The sequence below is a fragment of the Brachycentrus maculatus genome, unplaced genomic scaffold, assembly GCF_059751285.1.
Source record: "Brachycentrus maculatus isolate JH-2025_06_01 unplaced genomic scaffold, ASM5975128v1 h1tg000144l, whole genome shotgun sequence".
NCBI lineage: Eukaryota > Metazoa > Arthropoda > Insecta > Trichoptera > Brachycentridae > Brachycentrus > Brachycentrus maculatus.
The window spans coordinates 896,547-918,921 of NW_028280897.1; the positions used below are offsets into that span (position 1 = coordinate 896,547).

Sequence of the window (22,375 nt, forward strand, 5' to 3'; positions counted from 1 at the left end):
TTTTTTAGTTGATATTTAATATTTTGAATACTTATGTATCTTGTTGTTTGTGAATTCTTAAAATGTTTGTATTTTTTTAAATAAAAATTAATAAAATGACGTCACTTTTTTATGGTGTAATTATACATTAATTTTTGAAATTCAATAATCAAGAAGCATTATTTTTACCTGTCATAGAAAAAATCACAAGTCACTGGTAAATAAATCATATTCGAATGCAACTTCGTGTCAAAATTTAAAAGGAATATATTACATTAATAAGATTGGATTTAAGATTTTTACTAAACGAACATTAACATTTTATGTGTTAAACCAACCATTCAGTTCGTATATAGAAAACAATTTAATGTATTTTTTTAAATGTAAAGTTTAAGCAATTTGATCTCTCGTCATGTCGCATTTGAAGGTTGTACAAAACGATCTAACTTAATTTAAATAAATAAATAAAATAAAAATTTATTATAGATACCGCATCATTAAGTCCCGGATAAGTGGATTTAATTAGTCGATTGTCATGCAAGCTTAATCTTAGATCTCGATAAACGAAACAAGCGTAACTGACTTGACACTGGCCTATCCGCCCACCTCGAGTTTTTACGCTCAACAATAATTAACTGGTACTTATTTATCCGACGCCAACACGTGGTCCATTGTCCATTACTGCAGCTCGTGCTCGTACTTTACGCTCGGGCGACGCGACCAGTTATCGACCGTCTCATTTCAAACTGTTAACAAATCGATAAGTCATTGATTTTGTTTTACATCACCTAAAAGGACTCTTACACTTTCTTCTTCTTCTGTGTGTGTCATGTCAGGTTCCCCCTGACGTTGACTATTACTTGAGAGCGATTGTCCTTGACTTGCTTGGGCAGCTCTAAACAGCATCTCAACGGACCTGATCACCGTCCAATCTCGTATATTCCGGAGCCAAGAGATCTGCCTTCTGCCCACACCCCGTCGGCCCTGTATTAGGTGCAATAGCTCGTACTTCTCTCCTCTAAGCACATGCCCCAGATAGGACACCTTCCGGACTTTGATATCAGACAGCAACTGTCTTCTTACTCTAGCTCTTTGGAGCATATTAATTTTGCTGACCATATCGGTCCATGAAATGCGTAGCATTTTACAACATAATCACATTTCGAATACCTCTAGTCGGTTCATAGTGCTGATTTTGAGGCTCCATGATTCAACTCTGTGTAGAAGTACTGACCAAACATACTTTCCCGATGTTTCAGATTAAGGTTGTCGTCACAGAATATCGTACATTTATAGTGTATATAGCAGAACAACATGATTTATACATGTAGAAATTGGCATATTTCATTTTTTATATGACAAGAAATTTTCGTTTTAATTGATTGTATTTTATCTATTCTAATTTATACCAATTTTTGACACCGTTTTTCACAAATATGTTACCGTATAATAAACAACAATTCTTGCAGATTCTTAAGGGATATTTTTAAATAAAATAAACAAACTACCTTCACATGCCTACACTTATACAAAATTCATATAAATCGCTAAATTAAAAAAAAAACATATTGGTGGAACCGTTTTTATAGATGAGGATACAAATATTAAGCTGGCATACAGGTAGTTCATTGTTCAAAGTGTAAAAAAACTCAACAAATCTATTCGGCGTACATTTATTAATTTATATTCATGATTCATTGTAACTGATTGAGTTTATTGAATGAAATCGATACGGTAATAATAACAATGAAATTGTTGCATAATTTGTAGTGTATAATTGTGTCAAATAATATGCGTAAAATAGTTACTAAGCCTTGTATGTACATATCGTAATTATGTATACTACCGCACCCCAATCATACAAAAATACAAGTTGACTGTGTTGTATTTTCAATTGCGCGTAGTATAATGGCCATCTTGGGTACATTAAGTATTGAAATCTGTTATCATTATCTCGAAACACCATTATAACTTGACTTTCGTATTGCAATATTGTAGTTACTTCGTTTAAGTTCGCTCCTCGTTGGGACTTAAGATCAGTCTTCATTTGTGTACTAGCAGAATAAGGAGCGTATTCACAAATCCCGTTTATAGTTTGACCTTGTAACGAACATTGATTTTTAACGTATAGAATATATTTCGAAATTCTTTCAAATGTTTATTTTTCTCTCCCGATGACTGTATATGTTCAATTGAGAAATATTTTTCCATATTAATCAGATATCGGTAAAAGGTAAATAATTTACGGGTGTCATCAAAATAATTATTCATAAATGTTTATATTTTTTAGTATGTAGAATATCAGAAAGATAACTTAAGTTAAATTATCATCTCGTTTTGCGTAAAATGACGTAAATCAGGTATCAAATAACATAAAAACAAATTAAGTCCGTGAAAGGCAAAAACTCGATGTCTTCGAAATGTGGTGTTTGAGACATACGCTCCGGATTTCCTGGACCGCGAGAAGGATAAGCATTTCCATTTTACAAGAGCTAAATGTAGATGTCTGTTTGAGACGAGTACTTCAGTTTTCGGACATATCGCCAGAAGTAACGATAACAGCCTTGAAAAGTTAATGGTCATGGGAGGGGTCGAAGACAGTAGAAGACGAGCAAGATTCCCCATTTTATGGACTGACCAAATCAAGGCTGCCACAAGTTCATAAGTGGTTAGAGCATAGCGGATGGCGGTGTGTCGAGAGAGTTGGAAAATAAGTGTAAAATCGGTTATAAAGACAAAGAGAGAGGGTGGTCACGACCATCAGCAATGAGAACAACGAAGCAGATGAAGAAGCGATAGAGTGTTCTGTCAATCATTTTTAGTTATTGTATGTTAAAGTATGGGACGTGCGCTCAGACGAGAAAATTAAAAGATACTGCAACTGATCAAGATGATGAGATGATGATGATAAGATCGAGGGTTGTCGAGGTGTCAGAAGAAAGCGGATCTCCTAGCTCCATTAGAATAGACAGGAGTACGGAAAATAGGGACACTTTCTCACAAATGGTAGTCAACGTCGGGAGAACCGACACGACCAGTAAATAATAATATGGGTAAGTATTAAGTACGGATGATTTACATATTTCTTTGGGGCACATACAAAAGTAGTGAATTCTATAAAAACTATTGATTTTATCGTGTTTACATCTTTGCCCTTCCAGTGTGCGATCCATTCCCACACACGACCACAACCTTCTCGATTAAGGACATTACAGCACTTGTAGAAATGATCAATATTTATACGTCGTCGATATGATCTAAGGTACACACATGTGGCTCTGCTCGGACACGATCTTGGATGTATGTATATTTTAACATTTATACGGACATAAAGGAGTGTTTTCAATTAATTATAAGAGCCCTTTCAAGGTCAGCGTTGAACATGCTCTTCATTACGTATTGCGTATTCAGTTTAACGCTTTATTTTATTGCGATAGAACGGAATATTATGACGTACATTCGAAGAGTCCTCCCACTCGTTGTTTCTTTGGTCTGTTGAGACATAGCTATCATGCTCCCATAGGTAACTTATTATCTCATTCCGCGTGTCCTTAATTGTATTTAAATTTATCTATTTACTTTTTTATTTTTAATAATAGACATACGGCAACTACAAAAATTAACAAATACAATAAACACATTATTATGGTTAAAATTGAAATAAAAAATCTAAATAGCAACTTGTTTTTACTTGTAGGGGAATTGGGCGTCTTGAAAATTGCTACGCATTTAAATATTTGTCATTCATGAACGTTGAATTAGATTATTTCAACTTTTAAATATGAACAAAGTTAGAAAAAATCCTGTTGCATCACGTCAATATTACTAATAGTCTAGATAACCAATATTGTTTACTCCCAGGTGTAGGCAGAGAGGATAAAACGTCGGAAACATCGCTTCATCCACACAATTATATGTCCACTTTTAAACATTTGTTGCATCCGATTTTCATTTTAATCACCTTACTTTGTTTCATTAATTGATTCCGCAGTCACATTGTGGTAAAATCTATCCATTTTTATTATAAGTTTTACTTGGTAAAAACTACCACTTGGTAAAAACTCGGGACGTTGAACGATGCGAGGGGGTAGGAGCTGCTTCATTTTTTATCAGTGGGAACATAGACAATAGTGGGGAGGCTCCAGTCATCGTCATATTGTTAATTACGAGTATTATTTATATTTTTATGACTTTCTATTGTTTCAAAATGTTGCAATTTTTAAAATATCTACGTTATTGTTGTTAAATGTGCGATCGTTATCTATTGAAGGTTAGCGACCTCTGGAAAAGTTCAGAGTTCGCTAACCATTTAGTAGATAACGATCACACATACTCGTATAACAACAATAACGTACCTGTGCATCCTAAAAACTATTAATATCTTCGTTTACATTACTAAGTGAAAGAATTGCGTTCTTAATTTCCAAAGATGACAGATTCATACTCCCGTAATAAATCATTATACATGCATTTCTAAAAATTTCGACGTTATAATTAGATATATTTATAAAAGAGATTGCCATTTCTTTCTGTAAAATATATGTTATATATTGTGATCTGTCTTGTCATTAAAATGCCGTGTAATAATTATTATTATTATTGATGGCTTTTATGCACTGCGCTAAATTTATAGCATTATAAAATAGAGATTTCTCTATAAAATGTGTAATGGTATTCATTACTTTTACAATATTATACCTCGTGCATTGGTCATTAATCTCTTTTATACACCGAGAGTAATCTATAAAAACATTTTTTTGCAATCGTAAATATTTTTGCTCGCAATTAAGACGTATTTTTTATGTTTACCATCAAGCGTGGCAGTGAAATCAATTCGGTGTTTTTCTTTTCTATCTTTTTTGTATACAGATTTCTATAATTTGGCATATATCGGATTGCGGATCTCAAAATACGGGATTAAAAAATACAATCCGTTCGAAAAGTAATAGCAATATGGGGTACAATTTGGTACAAGAAAAGTAAATGTGTGGAGAGAAAAACTAATTGAATAACTACCACGTCGTTTCCCCGCAGAGGTAGGCAGATATACGCCGCACCGATTTATCAATCTTCGTAAACAAACAATCGTAAGGTCAGGAGTCGGAATAATCGACGGACATGTATGAGCAGATGTATGTATTTAGAAGACAGACTAGTGTGGCGTTCTATTCTCTCTGCCTTCCCCTGCGAAGAAGCGGAGTGATGGTTAGTTAGTTACGAGCAGTTAATATCACTTTGCCCTTAGTAGTTGTTGTATCCGATGGGAGAGACGTCTATTTACCAATTAATAATAATAATAAATTTGGATAACTTATATAGCGCCATTTTCGTAAAATACTACCTCAAGGGCGCTTCACTGTGAATGAATTGGGGAAAATACTATGGTGGAAATGATTCAGCAAACAAATGTGTTTTAGTTTTTTTCTAAAGATAATCTCACTCTCACTATTTCTAACCACTGGTAGAAGAGCATTCCAAGCCATCGGCCCCGCAACAGAGAAGGCGCGCTCGCCAAATTTAGTTCGCTGGTTGCGAGCTGGTAAAATCACTTTGCCCATTGCAGTTGTTGTAGCCGATCGAAGCGTGAGACGTCTATCGACCAATTCATCTGGAATACACAGCTCTTGTCTGAAATACACAGCTCTTTTAGCTACTCGTGGCAGATTTTTTTTACTTTTTTGAAAACTAACTCTGATGGTTTCGTACACTGGATTCGAGAATTTTAAAGACGCCATTAATAAATAGTGAAATCATATAATATTATGTGTGCAACATTGTTGTAATATATTCACTTCCCATGGCGGGTGAGATTTTCCCGCGCGAAGTTTCTGACAGCTGTTACCAACTGACTTATTTAATATTGAATGATTTAGACATTACGAAGTTCGTTTCCACAAAAATATGTGGATAATTAGTGTTTTGTAAGCGCGTTTCGTAATGTCCAGAGATCGTGGCTTCCGCGTTATACAATTAGCGACTCTTAAAAAAATATTTTTCGTATTATTAAATATATTATCACTCATTTTTCTTCTTGTCTTCTTCTTAGTGTAGGCCTTGTAGCCTGTTTCTAAGAGGGATTAGCCCCCTGCGATGTCGATTCCCAACTGTCAATCCATCTCTTTGGTGGTCTGCCCGGGAGTCGTCTACCTTGGAGTTGCCCGTGCAACGCAATGTGGGGTGGTCTGGATGGTTCCATCTCCCCACGTGTGCATACTATTGTCTTCTTCGTTGCCTTTCCCACCTAAAGACATTTTCGATCTCGCATATTACTCTTATCCTGATGTTACTAATTCTGAAATAACAAAATCAATAACTAGCTACTTGATAGAAGCTTGATGTTGTATCTATCATTATGCATATCTTGAAATTATTATCTATCTTCAGACTGATTTGAAGATGCCTATAAATTTGTTACAGCTTTAATTGTTCATGATACTGTACGAAGTTTTAATTAATTTGTTCTAAATCAGTTCAAGTGAATCTTCATTAAATATAAAACCATTTTTTGCAATGAATATTTTTTTTACCCTATTGAAACTCTGAATCAGTATGCTATTTGAAATATCTTAAAAATCGGTACCCAAAAAGAGAGGAAAAAAATATAAGTGAAAAAGAGAGAGAAACATTATTTTTTTTAAATGTGGATACTGAGATGGAAAAAAACATTTGGTTTATTTTTCTTTGTTGATTGTTTATTCCCATGCTTAAGTAGTATGCCGAACGTACCTATTTTTTTTTCAAGAAAAATATTTAATTTCTGCATGATAATTACAACAACAACAAAAACAAAGAACTTTTATTATTCATTCGTCGATTATTAAAATTTAACTTTTTAAGTGATGATTCGAAATAAAGTAATAATAGTAAACATCTTTAGGAAGTATTTATTTTTATTTTATGTATTAATTTTTAAATCAAACAGATTTTTAGAGTCTACTAAGTTTGTGTCTAAAATTTGTGTTTGATTTAAAAATTAAAATGGAGTTCTACAAATTAAACGCCAAATCAATAAATAAATATCTTTAGAATGTATTACATTTTGACGCTGACCCATTGTTTTTTTAAAGAGTAATAACACCTTCCATTGCACCGGAATTGTCAACTCTGAAATGAATATTTAATTTTTTTTAAATGTTAATCAAAAGAATTCGCTTAAATAAACAATTGCGACAGGCACCTGCGAAATGAAAAGATTGTTATTTTCGTTATAACGAAACAATTACTGTGACTTAAGTAACATTCCGAAATATGAGTTCATCGTGTAAACCTGTCACCGTGCTGTTTGTTCCGAAGACGCGCCCCGGGTGTCCGCACTACCTACTGTTTACCGACTTCACTGTCTTGGCGGCTCAATTATTACGAATTATTCCGAAACTCATTGTTACCCGTATTCAGAAATCCCGTTAATATTTGACATTGTAACGAAAACTCCGTGTAAAATAATTGGTCATACCGATCTTCACCCCCGTATCTACAGTTCAAAGTTATTTTCATATACGGTATTTTTTCTTCTTACCATTATCCGCACACAATGGTGCATAGGACACTCCATTAGTATTATATCATCTTGTTTGCTTTGTTACAACACTTTCAGTGTGTTAAAATACTTGTTCACAAATCTGGATTATAGGAGTTATATTAGGAGTATATTAGGATCCAATTATAGGAGTTATTTTTCATATTTTTTTGACATCCCAACTTATTAAAATTATTAAAGAAAAGTTTTTTATACCACCTTAGTTTATTTATGTAGCTAAGATCCATTCTCAGGTCTAAATATAAACATTTACATTTAGACCTGAGGCTTTGCTTCCGAAACTAGTAGTCATAAATAAACTCAAGTGCTATAAAAAAAATTTCTTTAATAATTTTAACATGTCTTACCACAAAGTAAATGCCGAAATAATAAATAAAATATCTCAACATATCACTTTAACCGGCCTATGACCGTCGTAAGCCCCGTAAATGCCCAGACTTCCATATTTTTCTTCATTTTTGATGAGATGTCAAAAAGTAAAAATAATTTATTTTTGTTGTAAAATAATATCTGCATATCTGGCTTTATTCTTTAGGTGATATATTTATTTATAAAAAAATGTCGAAACAGCATTTTGTTTGAAAACTAAGTCCATTTTATGATAACATGATTATGTTCAATAAAAATGTATTGTTCAATTAATACGTAGCGACGTCATAAAATAAAATGTACTTTATTTAGAAGTTCATTGTCTAGGCCCCCTTCAAAGTAATCATTTTGCCGACGCACACACTTATCCCAACGGTATTTCCACTTTTGGAAACAGTCCTGGAACGCTTCTTTTGCGATTTCAATCTCAGGAATCGTCTCAAATCTTCTTCCTTTCAAGAATAAGTCAAATGGAGCGAGATCAGGTGAGTAGGGTGGGCGAGGAAGTGCAGTGTGTTCGAGTGTTTGGCCAAAACTCACGAGTTCTAAAACCTGAATGGACTGGAACGTTGTCGTGAGCAATGGTGTTTCATCAGCTTCAGCCCATTCAAGGTTTCAGAACACGTGAGTTTTGGCCAAACACTCGAACACACTGCACTTCCTCGCCCACCCTACTCAACTGAAAAAAAAATTGTATTATAGTTTTACAATTATCATATAATGTTCCTTCTTATGTCACCTTAACTAAAAAAAACATATTGCGGACTGGCTTCATTTTGCTTAACGCCCACTCAATGAAAACGATTACGAAATTTATAAGGTGCGAAAATACCCCTTTGTTAATAATTTTTTCCATATGTTTGTATCCATATTTTAAACGCGTTTCAGCTTATTTAGCACTGTAAAAAAATATCATCGCATCCTTTTGCAATACTTTTAATGTCTGAAAATACCCTATCCACGACTTTTTACTGGTATAAGTCATCATATGAGGTAATTATTTGACTAACTAATTCTCATAATGATTCGTCAATATCTCAAATATATTATGACGTAATAAACCTGTCATTCTCAATAACGTTACTTTTAGTCTATGTATTTCATATAATTTTGTGAAAATGTAGTAGGAATTCTAAAAATCTAAGCAGTGTGGTTGTTAATCATTGGAAGAATCATGCCGAATTTGCACGTGTGTAAAGTGATTACTTAACCAGCCTATGATAAGTCATAAGCCTTGTAAATAACCAGACTACCATATTCTTCTTCAACTATGTTAAGATGTCAAAAATGTAAAAATAACTTCTACGTGGGAGAAACTTAGATTTGTGAGCAAATATTTGGACGCACTCAAAATGTTGTGAATAGATATAAAAGTGCTATTCATAAGTGGATAATGAAAGTGGGCAGATCTGATATAGATCGCGTCATTCAGCCATGTAGTATTTGATTACACGAACAATTACATTTTGTAAAAAAATATTGCTAAATGGGACATCAGCATAAGAAACACCAAGGTACATCATTGTAATATGTTATTTTTAATTATGATGAAATAAATAATAAATACATTTTTTTAAATTATTATTTTCACTCGGGTGTATTAATAACATTTAGGTTTTGTACTGACAATTCTTAGTAGAACTGTATTTTATATAATGTAACAACAACTATATGGTTTTTGACTTTTATTTTATTTCACATTTATTGATATGTTTGACCAACTGGTGAAATAAAATATAGGTGTTGTTTTATGACATTTTTTGTAGTTTGTTTTTACGTAATAACGAACGTACTATATTTCAACTTCAGCATCTTTGAATTGACCGATTCTAGAACTGATTTCGTATTACCTGCAGATTTTAAATTCGGGCGATGTTAGTTCCCAATCGCCGCCTCTCGCCGTTACTATAGATCCCATTAAACTTGTGTGAAGTTACAGCATCGATCTATGAAATAGCCTATTATTAGTGTAAGTACTTCGTACTAACAATTTTCCGCCACATCCGCTAATCCAATAAGCAATATGCGCTCTAACGGTCCCCTGTGGGAGACTCTTGTATCGGAGCTATTGTTGGCAGATTATTGTTATTTTTTTACAAGTAGAGCTCTACATTTTTCAGTGTCGTTTACATGTAGCGGCAATTACGTTCAAACCCCCTAAATCTTCAAAGATTTCTGCTGCTGATTTTTTCTTATGTTACTGTTGAGAGTTGACGATTCTGTAGTCAGCTGGTGAATAGGTCTGATGGCTGTCAATGTTCTATGTATTGAGAGAATTTTTTTTTTTTTATTGAATATTATTCAAGAATCGAAAAGTCGAAGAAATCGGTGTAAATATAATAATTTATCACTCCATTATCAAAACAATAATTTAGGTTTTTACGATTTACCACCTAATTACCTTACGTTTTGACATTTGAAGTAAAAGTCATTAATTTTTCGGTTTCTAAAGAAAAGCTAAATAAAACAGACACAACGATACATTTTTTAAGAATTTCTTATTTCATTATAGAGTTTTAAAGCATGCATCGAATCTTCCCGAGGTGCCATTTGAATTATATTGTTTTTCACACTAAACGGTAAAGTCCAAACTTGTAGCAGGTACGTATGGACGTAAATTACTTAGAATTCTATTGTGTTTAACGAAAGCGAATACGTTTGATTTGAGTTTTTTGATACACGTGTCTTGAGCGCCCGTTTATTTTCATCGCCAACAAGTTTATCGATATTTTTAACGATTTATATGCAATATTCTTACTTGTCGCCGCCATTTTGTTTGGATAAGTGTTTTTAGTATTTTTTCACAAACCTTTTCTCCTGCGTCATCCGATTCCTAAATGTGTTACATCAACAACGTTCGTTCGGAAAAATATTTCATTATTATTACTGTTAAGAAATTCTCCTCTTACTTCAACAATTCCCCGGATTTTTAACGACTCGATAATTACTTTTACTGATAGATTTTTTTATTTGCTTTAACTGATTTCAGTGTACCATTCACCCTCCTTTTACAATCTTTGTCAATCTTTCCATCCCTAAAAAACACTTACCTCCCAAATATACAAATTCATCTACCTGTAATATGAAAAATATCTCCTATAATTGGAGATAATCCAGATTTGTGAACAGGTATTTGGACACACTCAAAATGTTGTGAAAACGGTTAATTAGTAGCTAGTTAGTTAATAATTCCTCGTTTTATAATTCGTCTATCTGAACCGTAAATGGTCATACAAGAAACACGAGCGATAAAATTACGCGTGATTTTTCCTACATTGATTTTAGGTTCCACAATTCGCACGATCATTAAGTAATTCTCTCCATAGTAATTATGGAATCGTGTCTTGTTTTGTGCGGAGTAATTTGAGTTTAACATACAATTAATTATAACGTTGGTTACATCCATACGGTTGTATTCATAGCTTCGGTTTAACTTTTTTTCTTATTAATTGTGTTTTTAATTCCCATCGCACACTCCTTCGCTACCTTTCCATGGTAAAACGCAGTTTAAAATTTTATAGCTTAATTTAATTTAATAGGCGTGCGGTGGTTTGACTTTGTGAGGAATGAAGATAAGGCATAGGACGCAGCAAATCCTGGTCACAACTGTCGTCAAGAAAAGGCGATTCAGTTGGCTCGGCCGTGTACTCTGCATGCCTCCCGAGAGCTGCCATCAAGCTTGCCTCTTTTACAAAGCGTCAGGTTTGCGCCGCCCAGGACGACCACTGTTCTCCCTGTCTACCCCTGCGAGGAAGCGATGGTTAGTTAGTTATTTAGTTAGTTTTACTCTGTCCTAATAGTTTGAGTGTGTCCAAATCATTGTTCGCCAATTTTGGGTTCGACTTCTCTACCCTTAGACGTTATCGATATCAATTTAAATAACTCATAGGTTTAGAAAACCCAAGTTTTTTGAAAAAATATTGTTATGGTATAATAACTGAATTATGGTTTAAATAACTGAATAAAATGTAAGTTTCATTAAAAATATTAAAAATATTTTCAAACGTCTCCTAGTATGTAAAATATTACGTTTTTATTATTAGATTAAAACCAATATTTTTAGCTTTTCCACTTTTTTATTTGACCAGCGACCGGGTTTCGTCGTTACCGACATCATCAGACTGGTATACCAGTTCCAGACATTACCAGTCTGATGATGTCGGTAACGACGAAACCCGGTCGCTGGTCAAATAAAAAAGTGGAAAAGCTAAAAATATTGGTTTTAATCTAATAATAAATTAAAAATGCAATTCCATCACGAAGTGTCAGTGGATAATATAAATCTATTAAAATATTACGGGAAAATCGTACATACGTTTCATAAAGGCCTCTGCTTATTAAAAGAAAACTTACTAAACTCAACCATAGATGGTGCCAAGAAGTAGCATGTAAAAGAAGGTGTCAATCGTAGCCTAAATATAATTTTCAATATTTCGCATGCATCACTAAAACAAGCCTTGATAGCTGTCGTGAGCGCCGTAAGTACCCAGTATGCCATATTCATCTTCATCTACGTTGAGATTGTCAACATTCCTCTTGATTGCATTTTTCTTTTGCCGAGATTCGACGTTACGTATTAGAGCTCTTCGGAAACGTGCTTTGCATTTTATATAATGCGTATAACGTAATAAAGGGATTGATAAATAACGAATCCGTCTGTTGGCAAACGCCGTTGCATAATTGTGTAGACGGTTTACTGATTTTTTTTTTTTAAATATATAACGAATGCTTATTGTATAATGTGCATAAATGACGTAATATTGTCTGACGGATCCTGGGGTTTTCAGAGAGGGTTCCGTACGTGTACCCGTTCTGCCTCCACTCGTCCGACACTGGTTCTGACATCCTGCGAGTAATTTCCTGCAATCCAACGGAGGTACCTGATAACTTTCGTTATCGTACAATTCCACTTTTCTTTTTGCGCCCGCTCGGCCGAGTGGACGGATGTGAGATGGAAATGCGACACGAAGAGAGCTCTTCCCGGATGTTGCGGAGGAAAGCGACAAAAGTGAACATTAAATAAAATCTCGAGAGAGAGAAAATGAGAAATCCGCTTATCTCGCCGTTCCTTGCAATAATTATGGTTCGTACTATTTAACGGCTTTTGCTCGGTTAAAGGTATTACCGACGAATTAAACACGGAAGTTTCTCTTTTCTCGTTGTGAATAAGTTGGTAATTAGCAATTTCAAACTCAGCGCAGATGCATCGTATACCTATGTAAATATAGTAAATATCAATATACGCTCGGGTATATACGATATAACTGCGTACAACGTTTACTTATTAGTAGGTTAATAAATGTATGATACCAATTACGTGTTGCGCTATGATTTTTCTATTCTGTCGGACTACTTGGTGCGTCCATGAAATCAAGCCGATTCACTCGTAACACAATTGTAACGAGTTTACTGGGTATCTACAATCTTCGGGTGGTTATACAGATTAAGTTTATTGCATCGAGTATATTGTTTGCCGACGATAAAACTTTCATCGTTTTCAATTCTCCCCCGGGCCAGTAGAGATGGGATCACTTGTCGGAGTGTGATGCTACCGTTCCGCGTGTCGTCGTCCACTTCCACTCGTGCGTGGTGTGCGAGTGCAGAAGTGCTTGTCGCCAATCGGGTCCATCTGTCCGAGCCGTTGCAGATGTGAAACCGTCTCCGCCGCATCCAGTACAACGGGAATCCGCGGTGAAAGACTCAGTGGGAACGACCACTCTCTAAAGAAGCGCGGAACGATTGTCTGAGCTAACCGCGCTCTAGCGCGAACCGAATCTCGGCTCGCTCAGACCCGCCAGCATCTTCCGTTATCGCGACGGCTCGCTATTTCTCTCGGCTGGATCGGCTTCGGTTTCCTCTCGCGCGGTTACCACCGCAGAGACGTGTTAAGTGGGGCGGCCTAGAAGCGGCAGTACATAGCATTTCTCCGGCGAGATCGGACCTTTCTCTACCACTGCAGACGCTGCACTCTTCACTATCGCCGGAAACCGTATCCAGCGTGCATGTGCGCGCTTATTCTCTCCGCGACATCTGCCGATACGAGTGCTCGAGTGACCGTCCTTCTATACTTTATCAATCGGTCCCTTCTTTTATCGACGATAAACCGCGATTCGATATTTTTTTGTGAAAAGTGGTTCGATCTTTACGTTGTGAAAAATAATTGTATAATTCTCTGGCCAAAGTTTAAATTTTGTTCGTACAATTTATTAACATACATCGAAGAATGCTCGAGTGCCATTCGGAAGGTATTTTATCGGTACACCTCGAACTCCCGAGCGGACGATAGTAGAGCTAGTTTCCCGCAGTGCGCGCGAGCAGGGTCGGCCCACGCCAGATGCCGGCATGATGGGCGACCTGCTGATGCGCCACAAGCCGCGCCCGTGGCCGCCCCTGTACCGCCCGTCGCCCGACTACCCTGGCATGAAGGGGCGCGACTACTACTTCTTCTCGCCGCCGTGGCGCGGCGCGCTGGGGGCGCCGCCGCGGGGCGCCGCGCGCTGCGGTTGCGCGCGCCCGCGATCGCGCTCGCGCTCCATGGAGGACGTGCGCGCGCCCGACGTGCTGGAGGGGCCCGCGCGCCGGGGACCCGCGCTGCCGCTGCCCGCCTCCGCCAGGCGGTCGGCGGAAAACCTCCTCGACCAGAGTTACCAGGTCCGATCCCTACTTCCTTAACGCTTCCGTTCCACGAAACATTAAGCTACCGATTTTAAATAGCGGACCAATATCCGTATTCACAAATCCTGTTAAAATTTTATTTAGGTAAAGACTGTCCTCAGCCTCTGTTTCCAACCCTCATCCTGTTAAAATTATTTTTCTCTAATGATTTTCGATAAGTAGAAAATGATGATTTTTACCGGATGATGGTGAAATACAAAAGAGGTGACGACTAGCGCTTATTTTTTTTATGTATGGAGTGTTTTTAACGAGATACAAATGCAAAAGTAAATGTGTGTACGCGCCTAAGTAAATGTTCCAAAAAAAGCATATAGTAAATCACAGACGAGCCCGGGAAGTCAGCATCAAACGTGCGTGGGCATTATCCTAACGAAAAGTGCGAACATTGGGAAAATACAGGAAGCGAGATATGGCTATATATTTATTAGCAGTCTCAAAACAATAACGAAATATGATCTCCAATATCAACAGTATTCTTCGGGTTAATAGCTGGTTCCACGGGAAAATTGGATACGCTAGAATCTGCTGCATGTTTAAAATAGACAACGCTTTATGAAATGGAATATTTTATAAGAGAACCGTGTATTTCCGATGCACATGCGGAAAATACACGATGTATAAGGGATATTGTAAGACGACATTAACTTATCGATATGCAATACTTATTATTTCATTTCATATTTTATTTTAAAGTACAAGTACTATAAAGTACGTGGAAGCGCTAACATCGATATAATCGTAAATCAACTCCTAGATACCGAATTGTTTTATTACATGTAATATCGTATCTCATCACGTAACCTTTTGGTTTCCGAGAATATGTCAAACGTAATCAAGTGACTATTTCTCGATCGAAAGATCAACTATTATTTGTATTAAAATTTACATAAATTATTTTATACGATTTGCACACCAACACAAAATATACGTTAAGCATTGACATTTTACTTCTTTTGAAATGTCTCATAATCAAAATTAATTAATATGTTATTGGGGATCGCAACGTTGTATGTTCATACATATTCATTTTACCATAAACTCCTCAACCTTCAAATGTTTAAAAAATTAGGTGAACTAAATTTAGCTCACAACACCCTATGTTTCGAATCAATAGTGCAATTGGATTCAGAACAATCTTGAACTAGTCGTAGATAAGGCGATTAACATGTATCGCGAATATTGTAGGTATAACATGTCGATGAAAATAATGGGAAATTTAAATAATTGTATTACTTTTAATGTATGTAAACAATAAAAACTTAACATTATATTAATTCATTTGGCAATTGTTTTTTAAAAAACATAACTAAAGTAAACTTTGTATAGCGTCGCTATTAGTTTAATGGTGTAAAAACAACTAGTTTTGAAAAATGTTGGTAATATTTTTTGTGATGACGTATGAAAAGGTTTTTAAGAAGAGTAAAAAAAACTTATTAGCTGTAATATGAAGAAGGAAAATGACAAAACGTATCCTGCGGCACGACGATATTATGATAGAAAGAAAATTATAAGGGAATTTAAGAGGAAAAAGACTAAAAGGAACTCTGCGGGGCAGACAAAAGAGAAGGCAGGCGTCGCGTCGTTTGGAATAAAGATCTGAAAAACCTGTTGAATATTCACGCTAGGCAAACGGATCAGATAGACTATTGCTTTGTTGTATTGTGCCTTTTTATTTAATTTTTTGTTTTATTATTTTTTTAAAGAGAACTATTTGTGTTTTTATTATTTTCTATCCTATTTCTGTGACCCTAAGCGGCCCATTTTTAGAAATAGGTATTAAATTGTGGTAGAGTGGGTTCGAACCGAGAAACTCCGACTTAAGAGTCCGCGACACTAACCACGGGACCACAACCCGACACAAAAATGAAACTTCTAAAACTTACGAGTCTACATAATACGAGCTGTTTTGCTCTCTATGGGAAAAACAGATGTCGAGAAATTGAGGCACTGTAATAATTATAAACGTTGACACGATGGCAAAAATGCCTAAGACGTACGCATAATCTATAAAATATACATTAATAATTTTTTTAAACTTTTTTATGATAATTCAATTAATGTTTTATTAATTAGGGTATTTCATATCGCGGACGAGCTATACTAGGTAATCACTGACCAGTTTTTTTTCAAAATCTCCATCAGACTTAGAGTTACCATCCTTGACCTGAAACGAACGGAGTGTTCGCCAATGCCGTCAAAAAAGCAAAACAACTGTCATTTACATTGAATCTAAAATTTTTACCTTTACTTTGTAAATGCCACTATTTTTTGACACGTATTTCGATGCTCTCATGATCGTTTGATAACTATGTTGGATGCTTTGTGTCACAATAACTTTTGTAATTGGTATTTACCGAGTAAAAATAATTTTTTTAAATGTTTTGGTATACTACAAAGCCACTGCCAAATCAAATAATAAAATTATAAAATCAAATTTAAGATCAAATCGATTAACCGGTTTTATTTTCATCGTCTTTTTATGTATTTTAATGAATGTAAACTTAATCCTATAATTATATTGCCACGAAATCGATTAAGTTAGTTAGCAAAAGCTGTTACAAAAAAAATTACCTCGCAGCATTAAAAAAAAGAGACGAGACCGATCCTAGCCCCGTGCATCCTACCTCCATCTGATATAAGACGTCATACCGCATTTTCTAGCACATTACCGGTGCGCAGGACCCATGTGTCAAATACTCGAAGCGAACGCGCCTCTTCGTTAAAAATTAACCAGTATGACAGTAATTATTTATTATTTTTTGACATCTTATCAAAGATGAAGAAGAATATGGAAGTCTGGGCATTTACGGGGCTGACGACCGTCATGGGCTGGTTTAAGTGATGGTTTAAGACTTCCATATCCTTCTTCATCTTTGATGAGATGTGAAAAAATAATATGAAAATAACTCCTATAATTGGAGATAATCCAGATTTTGTGAACAAGTATTTGGACACACTAAAAATGTTGTAAATAATTATTTATGTACATATCTGTGCAATATTTCATAAATTGTTCCGAGTGATTTCATTATTATTGGTCGATTCAAGATTTATGCCACGTTTATTAGATTTATGTTTTCTATCAAATAGTAAAGTTGTTACTGGTTAGTTGTAAAAAAATATAATCGTAACTATTGCTTTATTGATAGTGTAATTATTTTTTTAAAATTTTATCATAATTTTTTTTTTCGATTCCTGATTAATATTTATGTAGAAATTTTTTTTTCTCTCAACACATCGACCATTAACAAACATTCACAGACATCTGATTAGACATGAAAATTGATATACATATAACAGCAGGTATCAGCTGAATATGAAACGACAGATCGTGGATGCGTTTGAAAGTTTCTACTGTAAATTGTTATTGTATCTATTGTATGTAATGCATAAAATCTAGTAATAAAAAAAATCTATTAACATGTAAGTACTTTGGCTATGCCTAAAGAGCATGCTATGCCTGAAGAGCCGTAATACATATAATTTAAAAAAAAATGTATCTTTGAAAAATAAATAAAAAAGTATTTCGCTTTGTTAAAAATCAGTTATTTTGCATAAAACGCTTTAAAACCCCGTTCTGAGTGTTCGATGATCAACGATATATTTACCAGCTTAAATATTTCGTGCAAGTTGCATACCAAGTTTACCTGTTGCTTACCAATTTGTTATTTCAACCCCTTCGTTTCACCCTTTTCTCAGAATAAATTCATTTTTCTGCCTGCTTGACGAAAAAGTGTAACCTTTTTCAATGAAGCCATGGAAGTTGCGCGATTTCAATAAACTTAATAAAAAGTGTTTTGAAAGGTAGCAAAAATATGTCATGCCTTTTTTATTTCTATTTGATCTCTAAAGGTTGCGACTAATTTAAAAGTAATTAAACCGATTTTTTTTATTTATGTAATATAAACCACAATAACCTTGGTCTCACATAGTAAAAATATGCAGCAATGTTATATACGTGTAAAAAAAATTATACACTTGTATAAGACCGTTTTTAACTATATTGTTGTAAACACAACTGAATCCGATAAGTACATATCGCTCACTCCTTTCTACAACGTCATATATCAAAAAACTAATTTTTCAGGAGATCGTTTTTAAAGTTTAAAATCAAATAAAATGTATTATCAATAAATATCATGCCACTTATTGAACTTTTTACTGTGCAACAGAACTTTTTAGGTAAAACCTGAATGTTTTTTCTCCATTTGAAAAATATATAGTTTATTTAAAAAAAAATATTTAACAATACATTTTCTTCGAAATGCAAAAACAACACTTTATGCCCTGTAGCGGGTAAATATTAAGTTAAGAATATGCCGCTTTTGCTGGAATAAAGTACATTTTCTGTGCATTCCGAAAACATACACAACTGAAAATTGTAGATTTTTGAAATATGACGTTTTTGAAAGTTGAGTTTGTATTTCAGTCAGTCAGTACAGTTTGTTAGAACATATGTATTTTCACCTGTTGATGAGAACATCTGTAGTTCTCGAAACTATTCGTGTTTATATAAATGAGTGGTTTTACACAAGTATACTTATATATTTTTAAATTTAATATAATAATATTTAATTTTAAAAAAATCTTGCTCCACAATGGTAATATGAATCGATATAATAAAACCCTTATCCGCACCCCAATGGTGCATAGGGCACTGCTTCATATAAACGCAGTGTTATCTTGATCGTTTACACATGAAGGAAAGGTGATCAGCCCTCCGCTTCAGGTACCAGTCCAGGGTAATATTGAATAAATATTACAGTGAAAAAAAATCACTTATATTTATTTGACCCCCCCCCCTGGGAATCGAACCCGGGACCTCCAGAACGGTAGCCGAGCGTGCTGACCATTACACTACGGAGGCGGACATGAATCGATATACAATATAATATGTTATACGTGACTATGAATTCTATCGGAAATTGAATTTAATTCAACAGTCATCATGTCCGCATTTTGTGAGTTACGGATGTATCTCGTGCAATATGTCAATATACAATGTATATCAATGCCTGAGGGGCGACCGTATTAATTACGATGATGGGTTCGGATAAAGCATTTTATTCCTTTGGGAAAATTGAGTCCATATTTGAAAACTGCAATCTTCATAAACACAGAAAGTATTAGCTCGATTACTATGTAAAAAAAATATGTTCATACTGTTATACTTTACTTGCTCAAATAAAATTCAATTTTCCAACTTAGAAGAATGAAGCGCCGTTTCCTCAATCTCCGTAGAAAAAAATGGTATGTAATTTATATTTGAAGCACTTACTTTGTGATTTTCCATTTTATAATAAATATGTAACTTTGTTTTAAAATCACTGTAAATATTTTATTGTAACTTAATAATAATGTCTACCGGTTTCGAAGCTAAACGCTTCTTTATCAAGACTGATTAACACTAAAACACTATCTACTTAACATACAACTTGAATATTGTTAAGTACATAGTGTTTTAGTATTAATCAGTCTTGATAAAGAATCGGTTAGCTTCGAAACCGGTAGACATTATAATTATATTTACATTACATTATAATAAGTTATGATAAAATATTTGTAGTGATTTTAAAAACAAAGTTACATTTTAATTATAAAAAACAATATGCATTTAGCGCTTCAGTCTCTCGTTTGGGTCCTGTTATAAACTCGAGACTGGATCTGGACTTCTTCTGTGTAAATTTGGCTGTATTAAAAAAAAAATCGCCGAATAAATTGTACGGTCTTCGTCTTCATATGTCATAGCTTTGTTTTCAATTTTCCATAATGTATTTTTTTTAATCTGGACTTACTCTTTAGATATTTGAATTATACAAGGTAGATAATTTTTCAGGCGAACGATTTAACTGTTAAATATGATGACAACAAAAACATTATTCAGTCTTCCATTTTACTCGTACATAATATAAATGTTAATTATATAAGTATTATCTACAAACGAAATGTGGTCTCTCAGATGAATGCGCAGCAAAATGATGAATGATAGATGTTCGATTGGTGATAGAATTAAAGAAAGCGGGGCTAAGCTGAGCATTTTGATGAAATTGTGTTGAGATGGTTTGGGCATGTGAATCGAATGAGTGTAGAACGTAAAACGAAATAATGAAGCGAATTTAGTTACAAATAGAAACAGAAGAAGACCGAAGAATATTTGGTAGAATCAAGAATCTGTTTACGTGTTACTTCATATAAATCTGCTTCTTTTTTTTCGGTGCAAACATTTATTTTAATTTCTAAATATAATGTAAATATGTTTTGATTTATTGTCACATGATTTATATTCATGTTGAAAATTAATAAATAAAGTAATATTACCAAAAAAGAATATGGAAGTCTAAGTATTTACAGGGCTTATGAACATCGTGGGCTGGTTAAGTGATCACCTGCTCTGTAAATACCCAGACTTTAATATTCTTTTTCACCTATGTTGAGATTGAGAAGTGGAGAAAACCCAGATTTATGAAGTATCATAGTTGCGAATAATATTACCAATACCAAATGTAAGTAGAGGTCCCGTGTGGTACGGTTTATATAACTCTATATAACCTGTTTCTAACGTTCAACAAGCGCAAATGCGGTAAGGTATCTATCATATATGCAATTAGAGTATCATTGCAATATAGAGCGCAAGGTTACCGTAATACAAAATCTAGCGGTTATATATTTTTTTAATTTGAAACATAAATAAACTTATACTATATTTTTTTTGTCGAATACGCGTCATGCGTTTTTACATATCGTTATCTCCATTTGACTATTTTGAAGACACGTCCGCTTCCCGAAGCTCAGACTAGAGATGCCGACGAATTGTCAGCAGCGAACATTCTGGCGGGAACCTGTTGCCTTGTAAAAGAGGCAAGCTCGATGGCGGCTCTCGGGAGGCATGCGGAGCACTGCCTAGAAAACTGAATCGCCTTTCCTTAACGTCAATTGTTATCATGGTTTTTTTTTAGATGGGAATTTCATTTATTATTTACCTTCTTATTACAAGGTTTATAGAGCATTAAGTGGATTTTCGTTTCTTCTAACTAAATAAAGATGTTGTAATCATGGGCTACATTTTCCACGCCATTTTGAGCCCTCGCGAGGTGCCATCTTTTAGCAGTATATAAAAATAAGTATATTGCAAGCATTGTATAGATGGCATTCGTTTTTCAACGAGTACAATTCCGATCTCCAGACAGCCTTCGTACTGTTGTATGTGACCCAATTCTTTCGATGAGGTGGTGACTCAACGCCAAGGGTTGCTGGACACTCGGCACGAATCGTTGCACAACGCGTTGGTTTTGGAAACGTTGATTTTGAGACCCATGTGTGTAAAGTACTTATTAAGCATATCGACAATTGATTCAAGAGCCTGAACGGAGTCAAATATCACGACAGCCTCATCTGTCGCAAAGTTTCCGGTAGAGGAGGTTATGATTTTTCTTCAGTCGGGTTGGTACAAAGTATAAAATTTATACTTCGATTACTTACTTTTTTTACTTATGATATTATTCTAACAATTTTCTCTAGTATTATTTTAATCAACTTCACGTAAAAATATTTGGCATTACAAGTATCGCTTTGGTCTCGTACAAATTAATAAATTTTATAGAAATATATATTCAATTATAAAAATATTTTTATAAATGTTAATTATTTGTGAAAATTTTTTTTACCTGTCATATTGTTTTGACAATTTTCTCTAGTATTATTTTAAGCAATTCACGCAAAAAATATTTGCCATTTCAAGCTTCGTTTGGTCTCGCGCAAATTAATTAATGTTATACAAATATAGATTTAATTAAAAAAATGTTTTTAAGAATGTTA

At 34.5% G+C, this 22,375-nt stretch overlaps 2 protein-coding genes across 4 annotated transcripts in view; both read left to right on the forward strand.

Annotated features, from left to right (window-relative positions):
- LOC148308882 (WD repeat-containing protein 47) overlaps window positions 1-22,375 on the forward strand; it is a 157,235-nt gene that overhangs the window by 112,510 nt on the left and 22,350 nt on the right. The gene's annotated exons all lie outside the window — the stretch shown is intronic.
- The window catches only part of LOC148308883 (uncharacterized), a 43,894-nt gene that overhangs the window by 20,471 nt on the left and 1,048 nt on the right, over window positions 1-22,375 (forward strand). The window lies entirely within an intron of this gene.